The following is a 24,090-nucleotide window of genomic DNA, read 5'->3' on the forward strand; positions in this document are numbered from 1 at the left end:
CTTCAAGGGAAGTAGTGGAAACTATTGTTTATAGGCAGCTTGTGGGTTCACTCATGTACTTGGTGAACACATGACTGGATATGTGCTATGCAGTTAGCCAACTTAGTCAAGCGATGGTTAGGCCTACCAAGATTTATTGGAAGGCGACAAAGCATGTATTGAGATACCTCAGAGGCACTACTCAATTTGGGTTATGGTACAAACGAACAGGGGAGTGAAGCTTCAAGGCTTCACTGATGCAGATTGGGCAAGGAGTCCATCTAACAGGAAGAGCACATCAGGAGGGGTATTTAGTATTGGGTCAGTTGCAGTTTCTTGGTACAGCAGGAAACAGAGATTGGTTACACTTAGTTCGGCAGAGGTAGAGTATATGGCTACAAGTCAAGTAGCATGTAAAGCTATCTGGAGTAGGAAGATCCTGGTTGGTTTGTTTGGTTAGTAGATGGATCCGACAGTGATTTATTGTGAAAATCAGAGCTGTATCAAACTCTTTGAAAATCCAGTTTTTCATGATTAGTCCAAGCATATAGATATCCGGTGTCATCATTTAAGAGATTGTCTATTGAGGCAGATCATGTTGTTAGATTACATTCCAACGGAGGAGCAAGATGCCGACATCTTGACAAAGGCATTGCCAAAATGTAAATTCAAGTTTCAGGATCGGGGTAGTGGACAATCCCTTTCTTGTTGGGAGGGGGTGTTGAGAAATGGCAACAAGAAATTCCAGTTTAATTTGTCCTTGAATTATACTGTGAATTAAAATATAATTATTTTCTCATAACAATTTGAAAATAATTAATTAAGTTTAATTAACTTAATTAATTTAGGAAATTTGAATTGGAAGTCTTTTAGAAGACATGTATAAGTTCTCCCTAGATTATAGGAGTTAAGGATGAGTTATAAATGAGTTGTGATTAGTTAACTCGAGTTAAATTAGTTCCAATCAGTTTCAGGAACTAATAGTGAGTAAACAGTCAGTTGGGACACTAGTGACCTAATTAGTGCTACTCTAGTTAACTAAAGATTCCACCATCAGAAACTCATGCATGTCGATTTTGAGAAAGACCCAGTTGAGACTAGAGTGCAGGGACATTGTACTATTTGTTTTAGATTTTTCTGAGCTGCACTAATAGTGCACGCAATCAGGTACTGATCCTTAAAGGATTGCACTATTTTTAGAGGCTTTATTTCCCTTTAAATACAAGCTATCCTTCATAGGAATTACACATTGGAATAGAGACTTGGAGAGCTTGTGAATTGGCTAAGATTTGGCCTTGAGGTTTCTTATGAGTTGGAGATTGAATTTGCTGAGTGCTGTAATTGTTCTAGAGATAACAAGCATTGTAATTTCATCTTGATTTTCCAGATTAATACAAAACAGATAGTGGGGTTTTGAGCTGTGGCTTTCCCTGGATATTTATTGTGTTATGTGCCTTTGATTCTATTCCTCTATTGATTATTGTTTGCTCGATGTTTATGGGCTTCCGATGTAAAGAGTAGAAGTAGATTCTTGTCTCTTGTTTTAGTAGATTACATGAGCTTGTGAATCTACATGTTTTTCTACACAATCCTCAGACTGGATGGGCGGTGTGTGTTGGTCATGCATGCATGTCAATTGCATGTGTGTCTCTTACACTTGCATTTTATGTGATTGTTTCATTTTCTTGATGATTGACTATGGTTGTAGTAATGTTGCCATGGAAAATTGGATATTGATTTTGTGGAATGCATTTGTCGTGAGTGTATGACTGGTTGCATATGGTTATGTGTTGCTTACATTTTGATTTTATGTCGCCTACTTACATCCTTGTATGTTAGGCTACACTCTTGTATGTTTTGATTTCATATATCAGTCTTGTAGATTGATTACAAGAATTGATCGTTAATGCTCGCCTACACGCGTTTATGCGTAGGTGTAGTTGATTTGGCATTGTTGATGCATATTGTTGGTTGCATGTGGCAATGTGTAAAATGGAGTAATAGTTGTTGTCATGCATGAGGTCATAGCATGCATTGTTGATATGGCCTTGCATTGATGACTGAACCCTAACTAGAGTGATGTTTATATGTTGATACATTCATTACGTATGTCTATATGTTGTTATGTTTATGTTATATATGTATCACGTTGATTTGGTGATCTTTGAGACAAGGTATCCTTCCCAAGCTATACTAAGGTACGTTGATTTATTACGATTTGATTTATTTGACATACTATTCATTGCAGGAAAAAGATCAAATGGCTAGCAAGGTGGTAGACTACGTAGAGTCTCCCTATGCATCCGATGAGCAGCATGGTGCGAGGCATACTTCTAATTTGGCTGATACATTGAGAAGTTTAAGGAAGAGATGAGTTGTAAGGCAGATAATGACCGGATCATACATGCAAAAGAGAATCAAGCAGAGGTTAATGTTATACTTCTTCAGAGTTTTTCTGACTTGCAGCGACAAGGGCCACTTTGGATCAGCCATGGACATGAAGGTGGAACTAACGGTGCATATGGTTGTAGGTCTCCTGGTAGACACAGGTCAGATAGATATGACACAGTAAGAGATGGCAGGTTGTTGGACACTCCGGATAGAAGGGGTGATGAGTACAGGTACTATTCTAGTTTTGGTTCTGATAGACATCATGATCGTCATCGTTATCATCCTTACATGAGGAGTATTAGGGGATACTTGGTGGATGAATTCAAGAAAGAAGAACCACCTACTTTTGATGGAGATGTGAAGAAGTCGAAAGAGCAGAGGATTGGATACTCAGGATGAACAAATTCTTTGAGTTGCATGAGTACACAGATAACATGAAGGGTAGAATAACTATCTTCAGCTTGAAAGGTAAAGCAGACATCTGGTGGGAAGATGTTAAGCGGGTCAGAGACATCAAGACAAATGACTTGAGTTGGTGGAAGTTCAAGAGGCTTTTAAGGAAGAAGTACTTTTCAGAGAGGTACTACGATAGTAAGGCTAAAGAATTCTATGAGCTAAAGATGAGATCAATGATAGATGAAGAGTACACGACCAAGTTTCTAGAGCTATTGAGGTATGTTTTGTATCTTACTGATGAGAAGGCTAAAGTTCAGAGATTCGTTAGTGGTTTTCCATAGAATTTAGAGATCGGATTGAGTATGAAGAGCCTCGGTCACTTGAGGAAGTCAATGGGAAATTGAAGCATTGCTATGAACAATCAAAGCGTAAGAATGAATCTCAGCATGGATGGAAGGAAAAAGATAAAGATAGAGGTAAATGGCAGCCTAAGAGAACAAGACCTCAGACCGCAGATGGGAAAGAAAATATGGCACCGAAAAATAAGTTTAATGCAGCTAGACATGGATAGGGGTCACATTAGCAACAACACAAAGGTGAGGGCGCGGGTCGGTTGGAGTGTTGGACATGTGGTGAAGAACACCTTAGGAGAGATTGTCCACAACATCAGGGTGGTAGGCCTAAGATATACAGTGCACAGGAGGCGCAGACTGTTGGGGATGTTGGTCAGAGTATTCCACGTATCTATGCAACAATGGACAATAGACAAATAGAACACCAGGCATCTATCATTGAGATGGACAATAAGCTTTGTGATCAAGTTATTCTATTTTGATTGACCCTAGATCTAATTATAGCTATGTTAGTCATGACTTGGTGGATAAGTGTGGTTTGAGTAAAGAATTGCATGCAGAGTCTTGGTTAGTGCAGTTGGCTATAGGTACAAAGAAGCGAGTGCATCATTGGGTAAGAGCTTGTGCATTTGATTTGAATGGTATGCATACCGCAACACATTTGAATGTATTACCGTTGGGATCATATAGTATGTTGTTGGGCATGGATTGGTTGTATCTTCATAGAACCAAGGTAGACTGTTATGATAAAGCCATTGAGTGTGTTGATGACAATGGGGAACCAAGAGTCTTGCAGGGAAAGAAGAAAGACACATCAGTTAGGATGGTGACAACTATGCAAGCAAAGCGTAACCACAGGAAAGGGTGTATGTTATTTGTAGTGCACATTTCTAGTGATAAGGGTAAGGAGGTTGAGGATGCAGATGTGTTGAACATGTACCCAATTTTGCAACAGTTTCAGGATGTATTTCCTGAGGACATTATAGAGTTTCCACCTCACAGGGAGGTAGAATTTTCTATTGAGTTAGTGCCAGGGGTAGCTCCAACATCGAAAGCACCTTACAAGATGAGCACACCTGAGTTGGTTGAATTAAAGTTGTAGTTGAAGGAAATGTTGGAAAAGGGGTACATTAGGCCGAGTGTATCACCATTGGGTGCATCGGTATTGTTTATGAAGAAGAAAGATGGTACTCTCAGATTATGCATTGACTACAGGTAGTCGAACAAAGTGACCATCAAGAACAAGTATCCATTGCCTAGGATTGATGAGTTGTTCGATTAGCTGAAGGGAGAAACAATGTTCTCTAAGATTGACTTGAGATTCAGATATCATCAAGTACACATAAAAAGGGAGGACATTTACAAGAATGCATTCCGGACTAGGTATGGGCATTATGAGTTCGTTGTTGTTCAATTTGGCTTAACTAATGCTCCAACTACATTCATTTGCTTGATGAATAGTGTGTTGTGTCCATATTTGGATAAGTTTGTTATTGTGTTCATTGATGATATATTGGTATATTCTAAAAACGAGGAAGAGCATGCCGAGCATTTAGCAGCAGTTTTGTGTTTGTTGAGAGAGCATCAATTGTATGCTAAGCTTAGCAAGTGTAGTTTCTTTCAGATTGAGGTGCATTACTTAGGGCATGTTGTCTCCAAGGAAGGCACTGTAGTAGATCCAAAGAAGATAAGAGCCATCATGGAGTGGGTAGCTCCTAAGAGTGTGGATAAGGTGAGATATTTCATGGGTTTGGTAGGTTATTATAAGAGGTTCATCAGGAACTTATCACATATTTCTTATCCCATCACATCATTGCAAAGGAAAGGTAAGAAGTTCAAATGGATAGAGGAGTGCGAGGCTAGCTTTGAGCAACTCAAGGAGTTGTTGACACATGCACCAGTGCTACAGATTGTAGATCCGGACAAAGAGTTTGTGGTATGCATAAAGGTTTGAAAGAGAGGGCTTGGTGGAGTCCTTATGCAAGATAGAAAAGTGGTATGCTATGAGTCCCGAAAACTAAACGAGCACGAGAAGAACTACTTGACACATGATCTTGAGTTAGCAACGATTATACATGCATTGAAGATGTGGAGACACTATATTCTTAGCAGGAGGTTTGTACTATGAGTGATCATATTGGGTTGAGGTATTTGTTTGATTAGCCAAATCTAAATGCCAACAGGCTAGATGGTTGGCCATGATCAGTGAGTTTGATTTCAAGATCAGGTACATCAAAGGTAAAGAGAATAGGGTGGTAGATGCTCGTAGCAGGCGGGTACAAGTAAATCACTCTACAACTATGAGATCCTATGGGACATACCTACATGATAGGATCATGTAGGCAGGTCAGTAGGATGTCAGGTATATGGAGATTGTGCACAGGTTGCAGTAGGGTGTTGGTATAGGTACAGGTGTAGGTACAGGTGGCAGTACATGTACAAACACAGGTACGAGTGCAGGTGCACAGTGTATGGATTATTGTCTTACAACATATGGATTGGTTAGATTCAAAGACAGGATATATGTGCCAGATAGCAGTGAACTCAAGAAGGCGATCTTGAGAGAGTTTCATGTGAAACATTATTTAGGTCACCTAGGTTATCAGTGTTATCATTCAGGTTGTTCCCCAAAAGATCTTGAGAAAAGGGAATACGGCCGAGGTAACCACTAACCAGTCTTTTAGCTACAGATTCTAGCCAATCTGCAACCAGAGAGGGCTCTCTCTTTATGATTTAGATTTGTTTTGTTATATGTTAGGCTAGTTATGAGACACATGTATTTGTTTGGTGTTTGGAAGGTGACATTCAGTAGAAAAGGGCTGCAAGATAAGAGGAGTTCAGACCATTGGGTTAATGGAGTCAGTTGAAAATGAACCTCTGGTATGGTTTCTTAGGCAAAAGGAGGACTACAGAGCAAGATAATTAAACACAAAACAATTTTCAAGTTGGAATAAGATGAAATGAAGTCAGGGAATGAAAGGCAATCAAGAATCTTTCATTATGCTAATAGAGGGAAATTGAATAAACATTACCAAGGAGTAGTTAAGAATTCCTTGATGATGTCCAAAGTGAAAGAACCAGGGAGACAAGAGCAGTCAAAAATTCTTGCCTATGCTAGTCCTGAAGAAAACATAATAATTGACAGGAATTGAACACAGAGTACAGTCAAGCAATTTCTGGGTTATCCTTTTTTCCTGCAATTCAGAATATGATATATAGATGATATGTAAAACATAAGAACAGTAAAGCAAGGGTAAAAAGACTTATTGTTCCATGAAGTAACACGAGAATTCTGCAATATATTCTTCTGCCATTAATCCCACAACAGAAAGTTCACCAGCAAAGCATTCCAGCAATCTTTATTCAGAAAGTTTCTCAACATTACAGCGCAGGTCCAGAATGATATTCACCAGCCAACAATAATACATATATTGAGGAGGTATTTATACAAAGAGAATTACAAAATATCCCATAGGGAAAATATCAAGCAATAAATTTATCCATCTACTTCTTCAAAGGCAATAAATGATGTTGGAAACAGCGCGTAATGAATACAGAAGTAACTACGCTGTACTGGCTGCCTTAGGTGGTCTGTTATCTTTGACTTTTTGACTTATCAAGTCGGCTGGCCGCTGTCTCCTTGATTTGCGTTTCTGAGTTGTTGTCACGGCCCTGTCACCTGTGCCTGATTCTGCCTTAATGCATTCTTTGCGTGAATTCTTTCCTTTGTTACCCGTATATTGAAATTTGCTTTAATGCAGATGATCAAAGAAAGAGAACCAACATTACCTTGGTAAAACCTCAAGCATGCTCTGCCACCATTGATCTGTTGGCAACTGGTGTCTTTGTAATTTTATTAATGTCTCATCAGCTTCAGTATACCTGTAGTAATTGGGCTGGACTTCAAAAAGATGTGTTATCTCATGTTCAATGTAGAACAAATTTTCTAATTTGTCATATAAACTCTGCCCAGAGGGAGGTACTGTCTCTTCTGAGCTGCTTGATGATGTTGTGATTTGATTGGTAACATAGGTATTTACCCTGTGAGCATACTGTTGATGTGTCAATAGTCTTCCATTGCTGGTCAATAAGCTGGGTAACCCTTTGCTTTGCAACACTGCAAACTTTTGTCTGAAGGCATTTATTTCTGTTTGCATCTCTTGGCACTTTCTTTCCAAAGTTTGTACAAAATTCCTCATGGTCAACACCTTTTTTACTGTCAAAATTGTATTTGTTCTGTCCTGAATGTCTAGTGCTGCTAGCTGCTCTCTGGTATGAGTATTCAAAAAATGAATTAGTTTATTGGCCTGTTTGGGCTTGTTTGCCAATAATGCTCTGGCTTTTTGAGTCTCAAATTGAGCTATCGCTATCAATTCAATCTGGTCATGAATAGTCTGGATTGATGTCCATTGATCAGTGATGGACTGGCCAATTTTAGCCCACAAAATAGTTTTGATTTCTGCCAGAGTTTTTTGAAGAGTAAGGTCCTTCTCCAAGGCTTTTACCTTATTTTCTAGGGTCTTCACTTCTCTTGTTTTCTCAGCCACAGTTATTTTGATTTGTCATAATTCACTTCTATCTTGGCCAGTTTTTCTTTGGCTTCTTTAAAATCTGCCATTTGGAGTTCTAGAGCCTTTATTTCCTTCATCATTTCTTCATGCTCAGGTTGGCATCTTGTCCTGTTGTTGTTGTTGCTGTAACTGTTGCTGTAGTTGAGGTACCTGCTGTTGATTCTGGGACAACGGGGGGACTGCTGTTGTAGCTGTAGGAGGAGCAGTTGTAAGAATTGCAGCTGTTTGAGCTGGCTGAGAGGCCAACTCTCCCTGTTTTCCTTGCAATGCTGCCTCCAAGGCTTTCTCTGTTTCTGCTAGCCTTTCATTCATCCTCATTAGCAAACTTACCACATCCTCCTCTTCTTTCTGCTGTGCAACTTCTGTGGTCTGAGGATGCATTGTAATTGGCAGCTTGAGCTGCTTTCTGAGGGCTGCTATATCTTCTTCTTTCTTTTTAATTAAGGCCTGTATGCCCTTGGGATCCTTGGGATCATGTCCCAGCTCCATAATAATTTCCTCCAAGGATTTAATTCTGTTATCCTTGGCTAATGAGGAGGCCTTCTCCAATTCCAATTGGGCAGAAGTATTGTGCAATGAATTTTGCAGTCTGTGAGCCAATAATGCTTTGTCTGCCAAGGTAGAGTATACCATTTCTCCGGTTTGTTTATGTAACTCAATCTGGTCCATTGGGTGGATGTTTTTAGCGAGGAATTCTAGATTGGTCCTGATATAATCAGCAGCTGACTGTGGCTGCTGCGTTGTAGGCCTAAAGTGACTAAGGGTCATTTTCCCTTCTTGGATATCATAGGCTGCCATTAGCCTTTGTTGATTGGTGGGAGCCATTCTTAGCAATTGATTATAAAGCTGGAACCTCACTGGCTCATTTCTGGCCTTTATTTCAGTGAATGCTTTCTTGATATCCGAGCCTTGTTTGCTCTGTTGCTTGGTGGATGTAACCTCCACACCATGTTGCCTCTCTTGCTCTTGCTGAAAAGAGCTAGTTGATGTTTCCAAAATTGGAGGAGCCTGCTGTTCAGTTGTCTCCTCACCTCTTAAGTTGCCTGCTGTTTCTTCTGTCAATTCTTCCTCAGAGTAAGGGTTCAACCTTTGCCTCTTTTCCCCTTGCTGTTCTGTGGATCCCCCTGCGGGTGTCTCTTCCTGCCTGTCCCTTTTCTTGGCTCTTTCCTCATTGAGAGGAGTTTGTAACACAGGGATTTCAGTTACCTTTGCTTGTGTTGAAGGGGCTTGCCCTTGACTTTGCTCCTTGGCTGTATCTGGCCGGTCTGCCATTGTATCCTGCTACTCTGAATGCTGCACTTCCTTGCCTTTGGATGTCCCTGCAGGTGGAGTACTCTCTTGGGCAGGTTGTTGTGAAGTTGTGGCAGATGATGTGCCCGCTCCAAGGTGTTGAGGCAATGTGAAAGGCACCTGTCCAAAAGAGTCCAGGTCAAGTGTTTTTTCAAGCTCTTTCATTTCTTTTTCTAATTTCTCTTCATCAGTAAGCTCTTCAACTAGTGTGCCTTCTACCCATTCCTGTTGATTAGCATATTGTTCAATCTCAGGGATTTTATGGTGCACATATCCTGTAAGCTTGTTTTTGACTCTTCTAAAACTTATGAAATGTTCAGGGTCATATGGTGACCAATGAAAGCTTTGTTTCAGCATAAGTTGATCTTTTAATATCTTATCTGCTTCTTCCCAGGCTTCTTCCCTTTTATTGAAGATAAAAGGGCCCAATTGATGTCTTATCTTGAGCTGTGCTTTTTTCCTAGCAGCGTAGAAATGAGTCAAATCTGAACTGCTAAATTGCCGGTAGTATTCCAGGGCAAAGAGTCTCATAGGGACATACTTTGGCAGTTTGTAGGGAGTTAATTGACAGCCATAAATCTTGATCACTGTGTGGTTTTGGTAAAAATACCAGTCACCAATACTGTATTCCTGTGAGATATGTAAATTTTTTTGCATTTTAGCAGAGAGCCTGGTAGGAGGAGTTGTTATCAACAAACAGGTGGCTGGATATATGAACAGGTCAATGAACTCACAGTATGTATATGGGGAGTTGTGGACTTCATGGAATACTGAGGTCCAGAAGATCACAGACCTCCTTTCACCTTTGAGGTCCAATTTTTTAAGAGGAACTTGGAAACTATCAGGTTGATAGTACAACAGCAAATGATATATGTAGGATGTGTATTTGAACACTCTTTCTCTCTCCAAATTCATGAATTGCTCATGGATTTTATTTGCTATGAAGGTAGCATAATCATACTTGACAACAGGGGGCTGTCCTGGAGTGAATATGGACATTAATACCAAAACAGTTTCATCAACATACTCACTAGTTTTGAATCCTAAAATGTAGGATATCATGTCTATAATGAGTCTCCCTGCCTCATTGAACCAGACTTGGAGATAAGGAGGAGGCTGATCAGGCTGGCAATTTGGTTTCATAAACAACTGAGCAATTCTTGTTATCTCTGAGCTAGGCAGTTTGGCACCTTGGTCAAGCAAGAATTTCATGGTGAGAGGAGCCAGAGGCTGAGTTGGCTTGAAGTTCAACATCTCATTTATGGATTGAGGAGTAATATAGAAGAGCACAGACCCAGATGGAGCCATAACTGCTCTTTGTGTGGGTTCATAATTTGCACAACATAAATGGATGAAATCAGGGAGCACATTCACTGAAGGGAGGTAATAAATAGGCATGTTGGATTCCCAAATTCCCAAGACATTAGTGCTGCTTCTGTAGCTATTTCTAATTTCACAAAAGGCTTGCAGGTGAGATTTGTAACCCATCATATCCTTAATTTGGTAGTCCCTGTCAGCAAGGGGTATCCATTCCAATTCCTTATGTGGGGCATTCAAGGGGCAATATTCAAGGCCACTGGAGCTTCCATGGTTCACTGTCTGTGTTTATAATTGGATTTTGGGTCTGTGTTACAACAGGAAACAGAGTACTGGCACTGGGTCTTTCACAGGAATTTCACAGGAATTTTGCAAACTGAGTTTTATATGGAAATGGCCTTACTGGGTAAAATTCAAAGGAAAGACAGAATCTGCAGAGTTTAATTGGGAAGCTGGATAAAACAGAGGAAATGGTGCTCTTTTGCAAGTGAGTTTGACAAATTTAACTCAACATTTAGGAATTTTTGGAGATTTTGCCGGCGGAAATGGACTTGAATTGCAATCTAGTGGGCAATTTGCAGAGGAGAACAGGATTTGCAGGTTTTTCTTTGGAAACAATGGTCAAACAGTGACTTAAAATGCAGAGGTTTGCAGGCAACAATACTTTTAACTCGAGTTTAGCTCTTCAGGTGATTGTAACAGAGAAATTTCGTAAAAACAGGGTTTATGGGCGACTATCGAGTAAATACCTGTTTTACAGGCGTCTGGCACGAAAGGTGGTTGCAGACTGAGCTGAGGGGGTCGGGTTTGCAGCGTGAACTCGCCTGGGTGGCGGACTGGAGCGTTGGTAGCGAATTGGACGTAATTCGCATGCACAGTCTCCGTAATACAACAAATAAAAATAAACCAAACCATCACTTTCACGCCTTTTTAACAAATTTGGGCTTTTTCGGGCTTTTTGTGCTGATGTCATCATGACGTAATTTTGTCCTGTAGCGGAGTACGGAAGGTGACGTGGCAGATGACGTGGTCGCTGACATGGGTGGATGACATGGCAGACACGACAGACTAAATAGTGACGCGGGCGCTGACATGGGCGGATGACATGGTCAGCGGGAGGCGGGAGCGGTTTGTGGTTTCCATCGCACCACCTTATGTACGGGGGCGGTTTCTGGCAGAACGGGCCCGATGCAATGGGCTGACGACACACGTCCCGGGGTACGGCGGGAAACCGCTTTCTATCGGGCGCTAATCTTCGGACGTCGGAGCGGCTCCGATATCAACGAGAGCCATTGGATGGGGAGGGCCCGATCCGACGGTTGACGGAACGTGGAGGTGGCGGGCAGTTATGGCGCGGGAGCCCACCAAATATTAATGTTTTATATGCATTGCGGGGGTTAAAAACTTTGGTTATCGGGGTATGCGGGTATGGTTATTTAATTAACCAAACGTTAATTAAATCCCAGTGCTATTGCGCGGCGAACTATGGTTATTTGTTTAACCAAAGGTCAAACAAATCCCGGTGGAACACGTGGTGGGTTGTTATTGGCCCCAGGTGGACCAATGACTCCCGAGGAAATTAAAATATAGCCATATTAGGCCGGGGCGGGATATTTATAATGTTTTTGGGTTTTTTTTGTTATTTGTATGTAGTAGGGGCAGGGAAACTTCATATAGGAGTTATATAATAAAGTTAGGGTGTTAATATGACAAATGATATGAGAATGCTAAGTTTAGAAGGTAGAAACTTAGGTTTTTAGGGAAATGAAGTGATTATTTTACACAAGAAATGTGGCTTGTTATGAACAAGTGAACACAAAGTTTCACTTAGTATTTCTCATAAAATGAAGTGAACTAGGACTACTGGGCAGATCCCAATGTCCTTGAGGGGATGTCAATAAGGGTACTTGGGGGAATGAGAGGGGAAATTAGTCATGCTCCACTGTTTTACAACAAAACAATTGCCATGGTACTTGTGACATCCATGAGATAAGTCTTTCTTGACAAGACAAAAAATGATCACAAACTTGCTTCTGCAACCTCAAACTGCCCACCTAGCCTAATACACCTAGCATTTTTTTTCTTCCTTTTGATTGGGTGCATTTGGACTAGCAAACCCTGATTTTCCTCTTTTCTTTTGAATGCCCTCCTATCTAAATCTACCCTTATCTCTTCCAAGGGCCCAGATTAAGCAGTTGGGCTCCTTTGTTTCTCTACCTATTTACTCATCTGCCAAGCTTGAGTTGTTTGGACAGACCTTTATTCTCTATTCTAAAGACAAGTAAATTCAAACATGATCTAACCAGGATTGAATTGTCTGGCTATTCATCAACTGTGTCAAGAATCAACCACCTGTACACAATGAGATTCTTCAAAAATGGAACAGTAGTGGCATTTAAACTAGGACACTTTCCTGGTCTTTTGGTTTGGGGTTCATTTTTATCATTTTTCTGACCAATTCATTCTTTTTGCCCTTTGATTTTTCTTTTAGGGCATACCCTCTTTTCATTTTTTAATTTTCTTCATTTGTTTACAAAATATGGAACCTTTGCAGCATGAAAGGATGAACATATTTGGCTCTTATACAGTCAATCATGAAAAATGAAACCTATTGGTATAGGAACCTAACAGTCAGAAAACACTGACAGTGGTGAAGAGATTTTACTATTGGCCGAATTTGAAGAGGGATGCAGCCAAGTTTGTGGCGAGGTGTTTTGACTATCAGCGAGTGAAAGCCGAGTGCAAACATTTAGGTGGACTGCTATAGCCGATCGTGATTCCAAAGTGGAAATGGGAGATCATTTCCATGGAATTCATCATAGGGTTGCCGAAGACAGTGAGATAAAATCATTCCTTCATGGTTGTTGTGGAAAGGTTGACAAAGGTTGCACACTTCATTCCAGTGAAGTCTACATTCTCAGCTAGCAATGTGGCACAAGTATTCATCAGAGATGTGGTCAGGTTGCATGGTGTCCCAAAGAAGATTGTGTCAGTCAGGGATGCGAAGTTCACTTCCAAGTTTTGGAAGGAGTTGTTTGCATGTTTGGGCACAGAGTTGGCTTTCAGTGTAGCGTATCATCTGCAGACAGATGGACAGACAAAGAGGGTCAACATGATATTGGAGGAAATGTTGAGGATGTATGTGATGCATCAGTAGCAGAAGTGGGAAGAGTATCTCCCCTTGGTAGAGTTTGCATACAACAACGATTATCAGGAGTCATTGAGGATAAGTCCTTTTGAGGCATTGTATGGGTGGAGTTCTAACACTCACATTAGTTGGAGTGATCTGGTTAGCAGGGTATTTATTGGACCAGATATGTTGGTAGACATAGAACATGAAATGTAGGTGATCAAGAAGAATCTAAAGGCAACATAGGATAGGTAGAAGAGTTATGTAGATATGAACAGGTTGTTCAAGGAGTTCCAGGTTGGAGAACAGGTGTAATTGCGCTTTAAACCAAAGAAGAGCTCCTTGCAGATTAAATCTTGTGCCAAGATGGCACCACAGTTTTGTGGACCCTTCAATATCTTTGAGAGGATTGGGCTAGTAGCCTATCAACTTGCACTGCCTCTGAAGTGAAAGTCCATGTTTTTTTTCCATGTATCTTTTCTTAAGAAGTATGTTAAGGATGTTGATCATGTAATTGACTAGTCTGTATTGCAGGTGGAAGCAGATGTAGAATTCTAACCGGAGCCTCAGTGTATATTGCAGAAAAAGGTGCTCATGCTCTAGAATCAAGCAATCGAGCAAGTTAAAGTGCAATGGAAGCACTTTGGGCCTGTTGAAGCTACGTGGGAGATGACGGATCAGATGCGGGCTATGTATCCTTCCTTGTTTGCCGGTTGAGGAAAAGTAACTTTGATATGGTGTTTTGGTATATGCTTAGATATGGTGTTTGGTATATGTTTTGGTATATGATTTGGTATATGATTTGGTATATTTTTTGGTATATATTTTTGGTGATGTTGCTATATGTACATATGTATATGGATGTAAACACTGCCATGAGCTAAGTTATAAAGCTCCACTAAGCGGTATGGGTGTCATGTCATTATGATTATGTTGTCATGTTACTATGATATCATGTGGTTATGTTATCATGATGTTGTGATGGCATGTGGGTTGGCACTCGACAGGATGATAATTGTAAAGACCGTAATGAGCTATGTTATAAAGCTCCAGTATGCGGTATGTTGTCATGATGTTTTGTTTTGAGTAGGTATTTCATTGTAAATACTGCATCGAGATATGTTATAAAGCTCCATGAGTAGTATGTATTCTTTCAGCAAGTCGCTGAGGTATTTGTGTGATTGAACACCAAGGACAGTGTCCCCTAAGGGGGAGGGTTATGTAACAACCCTGGTGAAAATTCCATGTTATAAAAGTAAAAAACAATAACCATGGTCGATGGGACACTTATTCGAAGTTGAATGTTGGGAAAGACATCATATAGGGTGTTCATTTGATTGTTTATGTCTAATGAAATTGGAAAAGGAAATGGCTAAGGCTTTGGAAAGGCAAAATGGCATTTTTGGCACATTTATTTATGAAAATAATGGAAATTAGGTGAAAATGAAGGTGAAATGTCACAGGTTGCATGTGAGGAGGAAATTGAAGGAAAATAATGGAAAATGAAGAAAATAGAGGCCTCATTCATAAAAAGGCTTCTGAGGATCAGTTGATAACATTTTTTCAGTTTATCTTTGGATCTCTCTCATTATTCTCTCTCTCTCTCTCATACTCTTGGACACTTAGAGTTTTCTTGGAGCACTTTGGCATTGGAGCAAGAAAGGCAAAGAAGGCAAGAGGAAGCAAAGATCAAGCAATGAAAGGCAGGATAAAGCAACAACTTGTGACTTATCATGGCATGGGTTTTGCTAGGTGTGATAGTGTTCTTCAGCCTAGCCTTGCCATTTCCTGATAGCTTTGATGAGATGGGTTCTCACATTCGGTTAATGTGGGATGGTCAGATTGGATTTGAAGTTGAGTGGGGTGGATCTTTGAACTGACAAACACATGTCCTAGTGGTCCCTAAACCGCGTTGTGGATCATGGTAAAGCCACTGGCCTAGTAACCCCTAAATTGGACTGTGGTTTGCGGTAAAGCCAGATTGTGTGCCTAGGAATCATTACCGGTGAATGGTGTTATATACGAGAAAGCCAAGAGGTGGATTTTCTCTCCGTTGGGCCTAGTAGTCCGGGGATGAGTTGTACGGTAAAGCTTGGAGAGTATGTCTCGGTGTAGGGCCGAGTGATCCCTGGATCAAATTGTGGAATGCAGTAAAACCTGAGAGACTAGGAGACACTTAAATTCCTCACGGTGTATGAGGAGAACTCTGGTGGCATCCATGCTTGTTGGTGTTTTTGGAGTGTTTTATGAATCCCACATTCATGCTTGGAATATGGCACGAGGGTGATTGGCTAAAGAGAGACTTGACTTAACCAATCTATGGTTAGGTGGAATGTGGTAGTCCCATCTTCGGTTGGTTTATTGCATTCATTAATGAGAAATCCATTCCCTTGATTTTCATGTGTAAATGTACTGATGTATATGTGGATTTTATGGTTGATATGTTTATGATATCTCTGTTCCTATTATGCTAGTTATATGTATGTTTTATGACAACAACTATGTGTGGCTCTCAACATGTTTTTACTTGTATATGAATGGATAATGTGTCTATGACCTAATAGATGATAATGTAGAAAATGACATGAGGGAACAATGTTTCATAATGATTCTCATATAAGTATGAGATCCCTACACTTAATTCTATTATTTATACATGTAGGTTACATGTTGATGATACGCTTGACGAAATGCCTATCATGGCTAGTAGGGGTCTGGTTAAGGTCTTGTTCAACTTATTGCTTTTGAATCATTGTCTCCCTATACTTTTACTGATTTTAAGCTATCACACCATTCTGGGCAGTGACTTGGGCTCTGGGCTTGAAAAAGTGGCTTAAATAACGATATCGCTGGCACAAAACTGGCAATTTTAGTCTCTGGTTGCTAGCAGGCAAGCCTGTGAGAGCAAATTTGGATTTCTGGATGCTCTCTTGTTTATAACATAGGAGCGACTGAGGCCTAAGAAGTCCAGAACATCAGTGGGACCTAGGGACATGCTGTCTAAGTGGCTGACATGTCTCCTGAGGATTTTGAAGCTGATGTTGGATGACTGCGTGTGGTGTTTTCATTGATTCCACTTCCTTAAGGTCACATAGGAGGTCGAATCTAATCATAGTAACCTCTCGTCTCATGTTTACCCCGGTTGGCTAGTTACTTGGGTAAATGTGGGAGGACGGTGTTACAGACTATATGGAAATCCTCGATATGGAATTCCTCAGGTTGATGGACTAGCATTCGACAACATTTTTTATTATTAACTAGGCACGTCAACTAATGGCATTGAACCAGACTTATGTAGGAACACAACAGAATACAAATATAAACATAAACACAAAGATGCAGTAGGAATAAAACTTCATTTCATTAATATCAAAGAAATGAAATATGCTTACATACAAAATGGAAATAAACTAGCTCAAGCAACGGTATCTTATCTCTGAAAAGAGATGTGTCATGTTCCCCAACTCAATTTCTTTTTTTTTTCCTGTTGTCAATCTTAACAATAACCATTATTGATGATTATAATATGTCCCTATCTGCTGATGCCCAGCTGTACCCTGGGTGAGTAGAGTGGTGCCACGTGGTCTCACCCGCCTTCGCGTACCAGGGTTTCCTCAGTTGTATAACTATGTGGTTGATGAGACTTCAAGGGTGGTGATCGTCTAGGGATAGATCGATGACTCATAATGAAACCCTCAAACCCTAAACGGTTGTAACCTTATGCCTTCCCTCATTTTCGCCGTCGTTTGGTGTAGTTCTACATTTGCGCATGGTTTCCATTATTTTCTTGGTCTGCGCCTGAGGTTTCCCTCTATGGTCGAGGTATGGTTCCTTAGTGACAAAATGATTAGGAGGGAACGACGTATGGTTCATGGCAGCTTCCCATGGTGAACACCCTATTGGCCATAGGGTTCCTTCGCTTCCTTCTTAACTCAGTTCCTTACGCCTGTGGAATGTTCAGGCTTTGACTGCCTTCCAGTATTTAAGGTATACATTTTCTTTTGGTTTAACTTTGTTTACTGTTATTTCCCTGCCCAATTTATTATGTGAGTTTTGAATGTTTTCCCCATTTGCTGCAGGGTTTTTGGGTGCATAATCTGGAAAAGCTCGACGGACCTTTAGAGATGGAGCGCACCCCATCACCTTCGCACGCTTTAGGTAAGTTATCGCACAATCAACTATTCGACCAATTTTGCTTATGTAACTTGTCTCAATATTCCAGTGCTCTCAATGCTTAGTATGCATTGTGGGATTTCGTTCCAGCATGCGACGATCCTCACCCTTTCAAAGGTATGCTTTTGGGTTACTATTGCTTTTTTCTCATATAGAAGAACATTAAACATTTCTTTGCCCTTGCCACCTATGGCTCACTGGTTTGCTCTGGGCCTGAAAAAGTGGCTTAAATCCCGGGATTGCTGGCACAAAACTAGCAATTTTAGTCTCTGGTCGCTGGCAGGCAAGCCTGTGAGAGCGACTTTGGGTTTTTGGATGCTCTCTTGTTTATAACATGGGAGCGATTGAGGCCTAAGAAGTCCAAAACATCAGTGGGACCTAGGGACATGCTGTCTGAGTGGCTAACATGTCTCCTGAGGATTTTGAAGCTGATGTTGGATGACTGCGTGTGGTTTTTCCATTGATTCCACTTCCTTAAGGTCACATAGGAGGTCGAATCCAATCATAGTAACCTCTCGTCTCATGTTTACCCCGATTGGCTAGTTACTTGGGTAGATGTGGGAGGAGGGTGTTACAGACTATATGGAAATCCCCAATATGGCATTGCTTAGGTTGATGGACTGGCATTCGTAGACAATTTTTTTATTAATTAGGCATGTCAACTAATGGCATTGAACCAGACTTATGTAGGAACGCACCATAATACAGATATAAACATAAACACAAAGATGCAGTAGGAATAAAACTTCATTTCATTAATATCAAAGAAATGAAATATGCTTACATACAAAATGGAAATAAAATAGCTGAGGCGATGGTAGCTTATCTCTGAGAAGAGATGTGTCATGTTCCCCAACTCAATTTTTTTTTCTTTTCTGTTGTTAATCTTAATAGTAGCCATTATTGATGATTATAGTATTCCCCCAGAACACATAACATTAAATTATGTAATCAGATGGTTTTGTTCTATTGCACCTCACCACCCTTAAGACAGGTGACCATACTCCCTATGTCTTTTACATTCAAATTCTAACTATCTACATTCAATTCATGTACAAAATTCATGTCTATAACCCTCGAATACCTAGGGGGTGATTTTATCCCCTAACCAACTATAACATATCATTCTACTTGGTGATACTTGGTAATAAGGTTTTCCCTTATATCTTCATGGTTACCCTCTTCATTAACTTAGTGCGCTTTTCTACAACCTATTGTCAACACCCTCAATGTGTCCCTATCTGCTCATGCCCAGTTGTATCTTGGGCGAGTAGAGTGGTGCCACGTCCCTTGGGGCCATGTGGTCTCACCCTTCTCCGTATACCAAGGTTTCCTCAGTTGTATAACTCTGTGGTTGATGAGACTTCAAGGGTGGCGATCATCTGGGGATAGATCGACGACTCATAATGAAACCCTCAAACCCTAAACGATTGTAACCTTATTCCTTCCCTCATTTTCGCCGTCATTTGGTGTAGTTCTACATTTGCACATGGTTTCCATTATTTTCTTGGTCTGCGCCTGAGGTTTCCCTCTGTGGTCGAGGTATGGTTCCTCAGTGACAAAATGATTAGGAGGGAACAATGTATGGTTCATGGCAACTTCCCATGGAGAACACCTTGTTGGCCCTAGGGTTCCTTCGCTTCCTTCTTAACTCAGTTCCTTACGCTTGCGAAATGTTCAAGCTTTGACTGCCTTCTAGTATTTAAGGTATACATTTGCTTTTGGTTTAACTTTGTTTACTGTTATTTCCCTGCCCAATTTATTATGTGAGTTTTGAATGTTTTCCCCATTTGCTGCAGGGTTTTTCGGTGCATAATTTGGAAAATCTTGATGGACCTTCAGAGATGGAACACACCCCATCACCTTCGCACACTTTAGGTAAGTTATTGCATAATCAACTATTCGACCAATTTTACTCATGTAACTTGTCTCAATATTCCAGTGCTCACAATGCTTGGTATGCATTGTGGGATTCCGTTCAAGCATGTGACGATCCTTACCCTTTAAAAGGTATGCTTTTGGGTTATCGTTGTTCTTTTTTCTCATATAGAAGAACATTAAACATTTCTTTACCCCTATGGGTCACTGGTTTTTTTTGTTTTGTTTTGTTTTTGTTTTTGTTTTTGTTTTTTGTTTGTTTGTTTAGGGCAGGTATTTTCAATTCCTGTTAGCGACTACGAAAGGTCTTTCCATGCATTCGCCTAGCTAACCTTGAGTTGTGTCCCACTTACTAGGTCGGTTCCGGCGGGATTCCGTTCCATCATGTGACGATCCTCACCCTTTCAAAGGTATGCTTTTGGGTTATTGTTGTTCTTTTTTCTCATATAGAAGAACATTAAACGTTTCTTTACCCCTGTCACCTTTTTTGTTTTGCTTATTTTGTTTTGTTTTGTTTGGTTTTTTGTTTTTGTTTTTGTTGTTGTTGTTTTTGTTTTTGTTGTTGTTTTTTTTTTCAAGGCAGGTAACTTCAATTCGTGTTAGTGACAACAGAAAGTATTTTCATGCATTCGCCTAGCTAACCTCGAGCTGTCTTACCAAGTCGGTTATGGGTTCTCATGTCTTCCTAAAGGGTCTGATCTGGTTATACCTCATAAGCGGAAGTCTGTGTGGGAAAAGGCTTCCCAGGGCCATATAAGAGCATCAAGTCTACAGGAGTGCTAAATGACACTATAACAAATGCCCCCTAATATATGAGGTCATAAGGGGTACTTGATGGCTGAAACATATTATGTATAGAGAGAGGAGTAATCTGAAAACTCAGGAGGAGATCACCAGATTCGAACTCATTGAATACATATGGAAGGAGTCAAAAAGAAAACTCATGTCTGAGGCGGGCATACCCATGCTTAGAAGTAATAAAGAATGTGTGTTGATAAAGTATAAAGCAGATCCATAATGTATACATAAGTGAATAAAAGGAGTTGTACAATACACAATGGATCATCAGATCATAGCTGCAAAGGAACACAACAAATCTATGTCTCAATATCACATATAGAAGAATATCCGATCAATGACGCTAGAATACTATTTGATCAATGATGTTGCATAACTAGTCCTCATAAAAGTACCAATTCATATAGGTGGAATACTGGTATTGTATAAAATCGACACCAACATATAAGATGCTACTGTGAAGGATTGTAACATATAAAGGTGTAAGGTGTCACTAGTAGAAAAATAAAGGAGCTGTCAAGTGAACCAAAATGCTAGCACAATCTAAGGACTTCATCGACTGCAAATGGTACATTTTTACACTATGGGAATAAATGAGCTGAAGTCAACGATGTGAGAAATAATTTTATTACTAGTCATTGATGTATACCATTAACAAATGCAAGACAACTCACCAGTAATGATAATGAGTGTCAAGGTACCCCAGTACAATCTAACAAGTACGAATAAATGTGTTGAAGTCAAACACTTGAAAGAATCTACCAATCAGGAGACATTAATGTGTTCTCACTGTCGATAGCGAAGGAGTCTACCACTAATGACTGCAAACCCTAAGGTACTGAAAAAAATGACCCTAGACCTTGTAACCATTCTAAAGTACATTTCTGTTGGGGCCTTCATTTTGAGATTTTACGGAGAAAGAATTTGATGATGGGTGGTGAAGATAACCATTGGAGTTACAGAGTTGACAACCGAGGGAAGAATAGAAATTGAAATATGAATGGAAGTCACAGAAAGATGATGGGAAGAAGTAGGGACAATCGAGTGAGGAAAGAGAAAGGGTAGCTGAAAATGAAGGCAACAGAGAAAAGGGAAGGTATAACTAGAAGTCTGAGTGGATGTCAGGGGATAAAAAGGAGAAGAAAGAGCAAAAGAGGGTGGTTGTTGGTCAATCGAGCGAGCATGTGATAGTTAGAGTCTTCCTGGATTATGGAGTAATGTGAACGACTCCATGATCCTATTCGTATCTATTTATGTTGGTTATGTTATTCCTGCTGTTGATGATCAGGCCTTGAGCCTTATGTACTACTTTATGTTATGTTAATGGAGAAGATTGTTCAGACCCACCTTGTGTCTTTAAGCATTGTGTTGACTCTTTAAAATTTTTAATGAATGCATCTAGTTATATAGTTTCTTGATATAGCATGAATAGATCATTGTGACCGGGTTAATATAGATGCTAAGCTATTATGTTTTGGTCTCTTCTATTCGATATGACTCCCCTGGTGCCTAATTCCACCCTCATCTAACTTCAGTCACAACATGCCTCGGGTGAGACTCCTTACCCTCTCTGGGTAAGGTGAAAATTCTAGCGTTTCTCTAGACTATAGCAGAGCCTTGTTGGCCCCTTATGTCCAAACCCAGGGTCTCAACCCTACTGTCATTTTCATGCCAACAAATGGTTCCATTGCCGAGACTTGAAATAAAAAAGGAGGGTTCAAAATATGGTATCGAGGATTTTTAAGAAGGAAATACAAAACTGGTGGGACAAGAAAGTGGATTAGTTTGTATCTCAGCAAGCTCTACTTCCCCACCGAGCTATTGGAAAACTGAAAGATGAAGTTCTATACTCAGAGGTTGCAAGTGATCAGTACGAGATCTTCTGGTGTAAGTTCCCAGAAGAACTGTACAACTGGTTATGAAGATTGTAGGTGAAGGGTAGGTCAGGAGGAAAAACATCATGTTGTCGTGACTGGACTCCAGTGGATCTCGCGACGCTCTACTGTCTTGACATGGATCTGACAAGAGAAGTAGATTTATGGGTGTAGACTACACTATAGGGGTACACAGTTGTCGAGTTCATAGTAGAAAGCCACCAGTCCTTTTCAAAATCCGACATTGTGTTTCGAGCAAGGTTAAGAGGGAAGTTGTTGAAAGAAGTAACTCTCTAGATTAAAGTCTTAATGGTGGAAGAAGGCTTGCTTATATTCCAAAGTCTAAGCATGGCAGCGTAAACCCCCAGTACTGGGGGAAGGATCTAAGGGGAGAAATGATACCTAGTGGGAGATCATGAGGCCATTAGAAGGATGGACGTAGAGGATTCATGAAGGGTTGGGGAACTGAGAGCGCAGAGGAGGGCCTGGATAGCAGAGAAATGGCAGGAAAGAGCCATGCAAGAGATTAAAAGGTAGCCGAAGGAACTACACCAAGCATGAGTGGTGTTGAGGAGCCCAGAAGAGGAATATGGGATGGAGAATAACTCAGAAAAAGGGATAGAGATAGCTAGGACTACTAGAAGTCCAAAGGGTGATAATAACCCTCCATCACCAATTGCAAAGGAGGGGTTAAATGGAATTGGTCGTGTTGGCTTAGAGGAAGAAGTGGAGAATGAGATGTCCTTTATGATGAGGGGGTTGTTCACAGAGGATTATGCGTTGGGAAGAATAAAAAATTCAACCCCCCAAGGACCAGGTAGTGTTCCCCCCAACCTTCCCCTAGTACTCTACAATATCCCTGGTAAATTTATTTTTAAGTGGCTTAAGATGATAAGAGTGCATAATGTGCATGTTAACTATAAGATTGGTACTACTAGTAGTAGTGGAAATAGTAGTAATAGTAATTTGGGATTACAAGGATCTCAATAGCCAGGATCACAAGGTTTTGTGCTTTTAGCATGAACCCAGTCTATAATGGCGGGGTCATTTACAAGATATCTAGAATTATCTGGTGGAGAGAATGAAGACGTAGAGAAACATTGGTACCTATGTGAGGATTCCAGACCACTCTCAGGGAAAGGGCCTTGAGGTGGTTCATCAAGTGGTCAGAGTTACACGATAACTCGAAGGTGGATGAGATTAAAAAATAGTTTGTAGAGGAATTCAAACTTCCCTAGACAGATCTGAAAGGGATTTCGAAGCTATGGGAAATCAAGCAGCGGGAGGGAGAAACCACCTAGGAACTAATGCAAAGGTTTAAAGACCCAATTGGTAAGCTCATCTCTACCATAGACCCAAATCACTAGAGGGATTGGTTTATCAAAGCCCTATTACCCCTCACCCAGACGCCACTAACACAGTAGAAAATCGAGACACTATAGGATGCCCTAGAGAAAGAACCCCAAATAGAGGCTATGGTAGGGTATCCACACAAATATCAGGGGGGAGAGAGCCACTTCACATGACCCCTCTATCCTAGGTCTTCAACACCAAATTGCAAGTTTAACGGAGAAGATGAAAGATCTACAACCAACCCGCCCAGCAAGACTAAATGTGTGGTGTACCAACTGCCTAGTGGAGGGTCATGTTGCCATGGAGTGCCTGAGACTAAGGGGTGTGGGTGCCACATCAAGGCCAGGGGGACCATTGGGGACCCTGCCTATAGTAGGAGTTGTGGCAGTAAGGTCGCAAGGCACATATCCGAGCCGCAACCAACTAGAGTACTACAAAGTGTGTAGGGGGTATGGACACCCACTGTGCTTGTGCCCGATATTGCAGAAGTATTCAAATGTCCCGAATAACAACTAATGTGGGTTCTGCACATCCACCACCTAGCACACTAACTAGTGCCGAGCACTAGATGCGCTAGCGGATCAGCT

This window comes from Pinus tabuliformis, chromosome 3_2 (genome assembly GCF_031772625.1).
Source record: "Pinus tabuliformis cultivar Carrire ecotype Pingquan chromosome 3_2, CPIR1, whole genome shotgun sequence".
NCBI classification, from domain to species: Eukaryota; Viridiplantae; Streptophyta; class Pinopsida; order Pinales; family Pinaceae; genus Pinus; species Pinus tabuliformis.